Source organism: Carassius carassius, chromosome 25 (assembly GCF_963082965.1).
Source record: "Carassius carassius chromosome 25, fCarCar2.1, whole genome shotgun sequence".
Classification (NCBI taxonomy): domain Eukaryota; kingdom Metazoa; phylum Chordata; class Actinopteri; order Cypriniformes; family Cyprinidae; genus Carassius; species Carassius carassius.
Window position 1 is genome coordinate 28,453,759 of NC_081779.1, and position 6,495 is coordinate 28,460,253.

The window sequence follows — 6,495 nt, forward strand, 5'->3', positions numbered from 1 at the left end:
GGTGATTAGAAGGGTCAAGGAAATACACATCTGTTGATTCTGTTGTGCCACTCACCTTGTCAGGAAGGATTAATCAGATCTGGCATAATTGCTGTTTTATGGTTTATTATCAGGGACCAATGTTTCTTGAGCAGTGAATGTATATTAGTATGTTAGATTTTTGAATGACTGTGATTATTACAATAGTAGTGTTACAGTGTTAACATTTGATAGTAGATTTTATTTATTAATTTTTTTTTACCTTTTCAGTTAGTTGCAGTGCATACCTTTAATACCTACCATCATTAAATGTGTTTTTACTTTTTATTTATTTTACTTTTTTTACTTTTTATTGTAATGTAAAATTTTATATTTTGTATAATGAAATTATTTAAATAAAATGTCCCTGAAAATAATTTGACAGACACAATGAAATAGTTGACAATGAAAAGTATTTTTATATTAACTCATGAAAAAAATCTCATTTGTTATATCATACAATGTATCAAATGTAAATAAACACAACTAGTAAAAGATTAAGCATATCTAATTAATAGCAAGTACAATATATATTTATTGTTATAATTTGTGATGTATCTAATATGTTACAAAAGATCTACTACAAAATATGCTATATAGTACTCAACTACATAAAGTATATATTTACTATGAATGTAAAAATAAATCTTAGGTTCATACTATAATATGAACAGAATCTGTCCATTCATACCACTGGAAGATACACATCCAGGTAAACGTTATAATAGTACTTTCATTGATGCTATGAAGGCATCATCTCGCCAGATCATCTGTATTATGAAATCTGATTTTGTGTAAGTCACAAAGTCACATCAGTGTAGACCAGTGACTGCGGTCTGACCTTGTACCTGCCAGTAGTACTTCTGGGTCTCTTTAAGTTTGGCTAGTCCTCTTTGAATTTTCATAAATGGAACCTGAGCAATGTTTTCAGCAGTGGCACTTTTTACCTCCACTAGTCTAAACTGGAATGTTTCAGATGGATCATTAACATCAGGAACACCTGCAGCTATAGGGGGACATTGGTATGAAAGTGGACTGCCGTGCCAAGAGGCACAACTCTACTTTTGACATGCCCTCAAGTATGTGTGGCAGCAAAGGCTTGGGATTAATCTGACTTAGTTTTGCACCAGAAGCCAAGACATCAGCATCTGGAAGGGGACCTAAAGAAATTAACACAAATGATGAGTCGTGAAGACATTAAGCTAGCTGTGCGCACACAGACAAACAAACAGAGTTGTGAATTACCTGTGTAAGCCTTTTATGGGGTAGACTTGATTCCATTCTTCCCAACTGATTCTGGTTTCAGGACACACAGTTCACTCACTGCCTCTGGATGAACTCCATTAATATAAAAAAATACAGTAATAGTTAAAGATCGTTTACTGATCTTGGGTGGTTTTAATTTATATATTTGTTACTTAATCTGCACTCTTCTTCATTATTAGTCTATGGTGTTTTAATGTATACATATACTTTCTTTGAGTTAATAGTGTTCTTACCAATGCAGAAAAGAAAAATACATGCCTGTGCTCTTGGACGATGCCATCTCTATGGCTAACTTGATTTTATTCATCTTCTTAGATGCGTTTCACTGCAAGATAAAAGCATTAGATCAGATGCTGTTAAAAAAAATTTTTCATTTGTACAAGGATATTGTATAACATCAGTGAAGAAGTACATTATCGATTAAACTTAACGGTAACACTTCCTATGAAGCTCGTATTTAAAACAAATTATAAGAGTATTCTTATGGCATTATAATGAATGAATAATGTATTAGAAAAAAAACTTTGTAATATGTCATATCATCTCATGAGTAATCATAACATTTTTAATGTGTTATAATTTAAGTATAATTTACTTATTTGTGGTTATAGCATTTAAGATTATGATTTATAATACGCAATGAAAATAATGCATCCACTTAACTTACAAGTCTCATATCTTGGCATTGTTGTTTTGTTACTTTACTCAAAGCAGGCAAATACCACTATAAATAACTACAACAATAATAATAAAAATAAAAATATTATTTTTCCTTAAACAGCCATCATATCAAAAATCTGATCAGATGAATGTGTAATATGTAATACTTTTACCAAATTTATTGTAATATCAATAAGATAGTAAGATACTGTATATATTTTAAATAAATAATCTCAAGATATAAGACTTATAAACCATTATAAATCATGTGGATTTAGCATGGTGTATATTGCGTGTTATACATAATCATACTCATAAAAGTTACATCCACGAATAAGTAAGTTTTATACGTATAATTGTTATGATTATTTATGAGATGAAACAAAAGTTTTTCTATATATAATGCATTGTGGTTTTATTATAGTAAAAGTGTAGTAACGTTTTTTTTAGTGTAATGATACCATTTGTATAACTACAGTTTTACTACAAACACCATGGTTAAACTATGGTTAGTGTAGCAAAACCATGTTAATCTGTGGATACCATCATTTAACTATATCGACCATTTGTTTTTTGTTTGTTTTTGGTTTTTGATAGTAAAACCATGGTTATTTTTGCGTAAGGGTAACTTTACTACTTGGCCAAAATAAAAGCTCGCTATTTGCAATATGGCTAACTAACTTTTTAAACGTGCACACAAGACTCTCGAAAAACATGTTCTCTTCCCTATATAACTTAATTAGTGTAACATTGGAATAAAACTGTTAAAATACAAAATATCAGACGCTGCTTACCTCCTTTTGCCATCAATCAACCATGATATACCACTTCCTGTGAACGGCGTGCGTGTGACGTCACATGGGGCGGGGCAACGCTATATTCCACCTGAGTCCGTTTCGTCAGATGACTTTTTGTCTGAGTCCGTTTCGTCTGATGACTTTTTGCCTGAGTCCGTTTCATCTGATGACTTTTTGTCTGAGTCCGTTTAGTCTGATGACTTTTTGTCTGAGTCCGTTTCATCTGATACCTAACGTTAATTGTATGAGACCTGACACCTGACGTCGTTTTTCCTGAGACCTGAAGCTTTTCAGTCAGAGGCGCGATGCCGTTTTGTTCGATGACTGAAGCCTTTTAGTCTGAGGCATGATGCCTTTTCATTTGATGATTGAGGTCTGAGGATGTCCTAAAACGTACACCGTACGTATGTGGGTAGACAAAAAAAAAAGTTGTGTGTGGAAACTAAACTCAAGTCACTCTGCAGGCACATTTATAGGCAAACCAATTTTTCATGACCAAAAAATTCAAGAGTAGGCTGAGACCAGATGCTATTCCCATCTTTGTGCATCGTCCTGTGGTCAAAAAGAGGAGGGCCCTGCTCCACGATGCACAAAGATGGGAATAGCATATGCAGAGTGACTTGAGTTTAGTTTCCACACACAACTTTTTTTTTGTCTACCCACATACGGTACATATCACATGGTGGTTAAATGCACAGTTATAGGTAACACTAATGACTGCACATTCACATATTTAGAGACAAGTGTGAACAGCTTTGAATTATCATGTGGAAACATCCGTGTTCCAGATGTGCTTAACTTTTGCTTTCTTGTTTTCAGGGTTTTACATCACAAGTTTATCAAAGTGCAATTTGTGTTTTAGTGAGTGAGAATGTGTTTAGAGTTTTGCCAAAAGAGTGCATGAGATCTGCAAACAGTGTCTAAACCACCCGAACCTGTTTAAAGCTTTGCAGAAAGAGTTGTTTATTTGACAAATTGGTTTAGGCCATTGAGAATTTGGTTCAGAGAACATGATTTAGTGTCTTAACAAATGTGAAAAAACGTCTCAGGTTACGAATGTAACCATGGTTCCCTGAGAGGGAACGAGACACTGCGTCCTCTGAGGGGACACTATGGGGAACACCTCGTCGTGACCCGTGTTTGAAGCATACTTTGAAAAACGACAACGTGTTGGCCGGCGACAGCCTCTGACGTCACTACCAGCGCGACTATAAATACGCGCCCGTAGGACCCGTCACTATCTTCTTCGTGAAGCTTGCGTCCGAAGCATGGCAGGGAGCTAGAGGACGCAGTGTTTCGTTCACCTCTCAGAGAACCATGGTTACATTCGTAACCTGAGACGTTCCCTTTCAAGGGAACTTCGAACTGCGTCCTCTGAGGGGACACTATGGGGAACAGTATACCCACGCCGCCATGCTGAGGGGAGTGCAGACCAGAATCATGGCAAACACTAAGTACCAACTCTACCGCTTTTCTCTTCACCGGGAGTCGCCCCTGGGATGGTCTGACGGCTGCCTTATGACATTATCCCTTACGGCCAAAGGCCTAAGCTACATACCCAACTTATCCTGTAGGGCCCTGGCCCGGGGTAGAGCTAAAGGCTTGGAATCACAGAGATTCCTTTAAAGGGATACGGCTAAGAGCCTGGCACTTTCCTCTACCAAGTCTTTGCCTGTCACACAGGGGCTACTGCTAGCTTTCGCAAAACCTGCCGAAAGGGCTGTCCCCACAGCACTCTAGTAGCGGCGCCCTGTTCTAGATAGGTATCCGAGGATACCTAGGTGGAGTGGTGCCCAAGATGAATGGAGCTTAAACCAACTCAAGAAAGGGCACGAAGCAGCAGCGCGAAGCCCTTACCATCTAGGGATTTTAGAAAGAACGCAGAGACTAGCGTGCGAATTTACCACAATGTGGATTTCAGAAAGTGCGCAAAGACTCCCGTGCACACTTACCATAACATGGATTTACAAATACTGTTCTAAGGAGGGGCTCTCGTGGAACTCTGTCAGAGCAGCTCGTAGAAGAATGGCCCGGGAGCAGAGAAATTGGAGGCCTCAGCCCCTGCCTCAGGGGGATGCCTGCTCTCACAGAGCATCTCAAACAGTATGTGGTACTGGAGCGCTCTGAAGAACCGGGAATCAGTCTCCCAAGAGAGGAAGACTCCGAGCTCCAAGCAGCATGCTCATAGGTGACCCTTTCAGAAAAGGGGAGCGCTGCTGAACTATATGCTATAGAGAGGAGACGCACAGTATGTGGGAGCTTAATCTCCAGGGAGGCCTGGTGAGGCCTACTACCTGGCAACCACAGAACGTGGGAGCTCACCTTCAGAGAGACCTGGTGAAGCCTACTATCTGAAAGGACCACAATATGCTATTTAGTGGAGACGCACAGTATGTGGGAGCCAAATCTCCAGGGAGGCCTGGTGAGGCCTACTACCTGGCAACCACTGTATGTGGGAGCTCACCATCAGGGAGGCCTAATGAAGCCTACCACCTGATAACCACAATATGTGGGAGTCCACCCAGCCCCTCGTGTTGAGGGAAGCGATGCTTGAGGTGCATAACAAATACACACTGGTTGGATGAAGCCCAAGGAACACTGGGGGCGAATCATCCCAAGAAAGGGAACGAAGCGGAGCGCGTAACCCTTACCATACAGGATTTTAGAAAGTGCGCAGAGTCTTGCAAGCACACTTACCACTTTACGTGGATTTCAGAAAGTGCACAGAGTCTTGCGTGCACACTTACCACTTTACGTTGATTTCAGACAGTGCGCAAAGCGTTAACGTGCACACTGACCACTGTGTGGCTTTGAGAAAGTACACAGGCAAGCGTGTGTACAGAGAGGTTCCCAAGCATCGCAGAGGCGCTGGATCGCACGGGAGCGGTGAGCTCCAACCCTCTTTTCTAGGCGAGGGGAGCATCACCTGAGGCAATAAATACAGAGCTTCTTGCCGTAACCACCACCTCCCCGGATGCGCCAAGCGGCCAGGCGGCCCCTCAGGGTGACCTGGCCGGACATCTATGGAATTCCCTGCAGTGCTGTGCCAATTCTTTGGCCACCTAGCTACTGTAAAGGAAACTCACAGAGATTGTTAGTAGACATATAACCACCAGCAGACCGTCCACCTAACCTCGATCAGGTGGAAAGCTGGTGGCTACAGGGGAATTAGGCAGGGGAGGACAAAAAACAGAGGTTAAAAACAGAGGTTAAAAACATCCGGAGCTACTAGGTCATCCTACCGCTCTGACCCGGGCGAGGACGCTGCCTCGTCCGAATCACGTCCCTCAGACCCTGCTTACCGCTCCGTGACCCGCGGTCCCTCTTGCCCCTGCCCTTAGGCGGGGGAGGAGCGCGAGCCGCAACACTAGCCTTCTGCACCCCTCTACGACCCTCAGATCGAGATGGGCCAGGACCCCTGAGTTGCTCGGGCTCTGACCTGGACCTTCGTGGAATGAAGGATTTAAAGGCCGCTGAGCGCGCCCTTGCCTCCCTGAACTTCCCGAACACCATCTCGACGGAGGTACCAAAAAGCTCAGAAGGCGAGACCGGAGCATCGAGAAGAAACCCCCTTTCTTCCTTCCCGATGTCAGCCAGGTTCACCCACAGATGTCTCTCCGTCACCACCATGGCTGCCATAGACCTGCCCATGGCGGAGGCGGCCTGCTTGGTAGCTCGGAGAGAGAGGTCTGTGGTGCGGCGCAGCTCGGCTACCTGGTCAGGTGAAAGGCCCTCACCTGTATCCAGGTCCTTC

The 6,495-nt window shown here is 42.1% G+C and overlaps 1 long non-coding RNA gene across 1 annotated transcript; it reads right to left on the reverse strand.

Moving 5' to 3' along the window:
• Positions 1-1,059: 1,059 nt before the first annotated feature.
• LOC132104792 (uncharacterized) lies at positions 1,060-1,616 on the reverse strand. Its single transcript, XR_009423606.1, has 3 exons — positions 1,539-1,616; positions 1,264-1,356; positions 1,060-1,178 (listed from the first exon to the last, which is right to left on the reverse strand). It is a non-coding gene; the product is annotated as an uncharacterized LOC132104792 (long non-coding RNA).
• Positions 1,617-6,495: the final 4,879 nt, after the last annotated feature.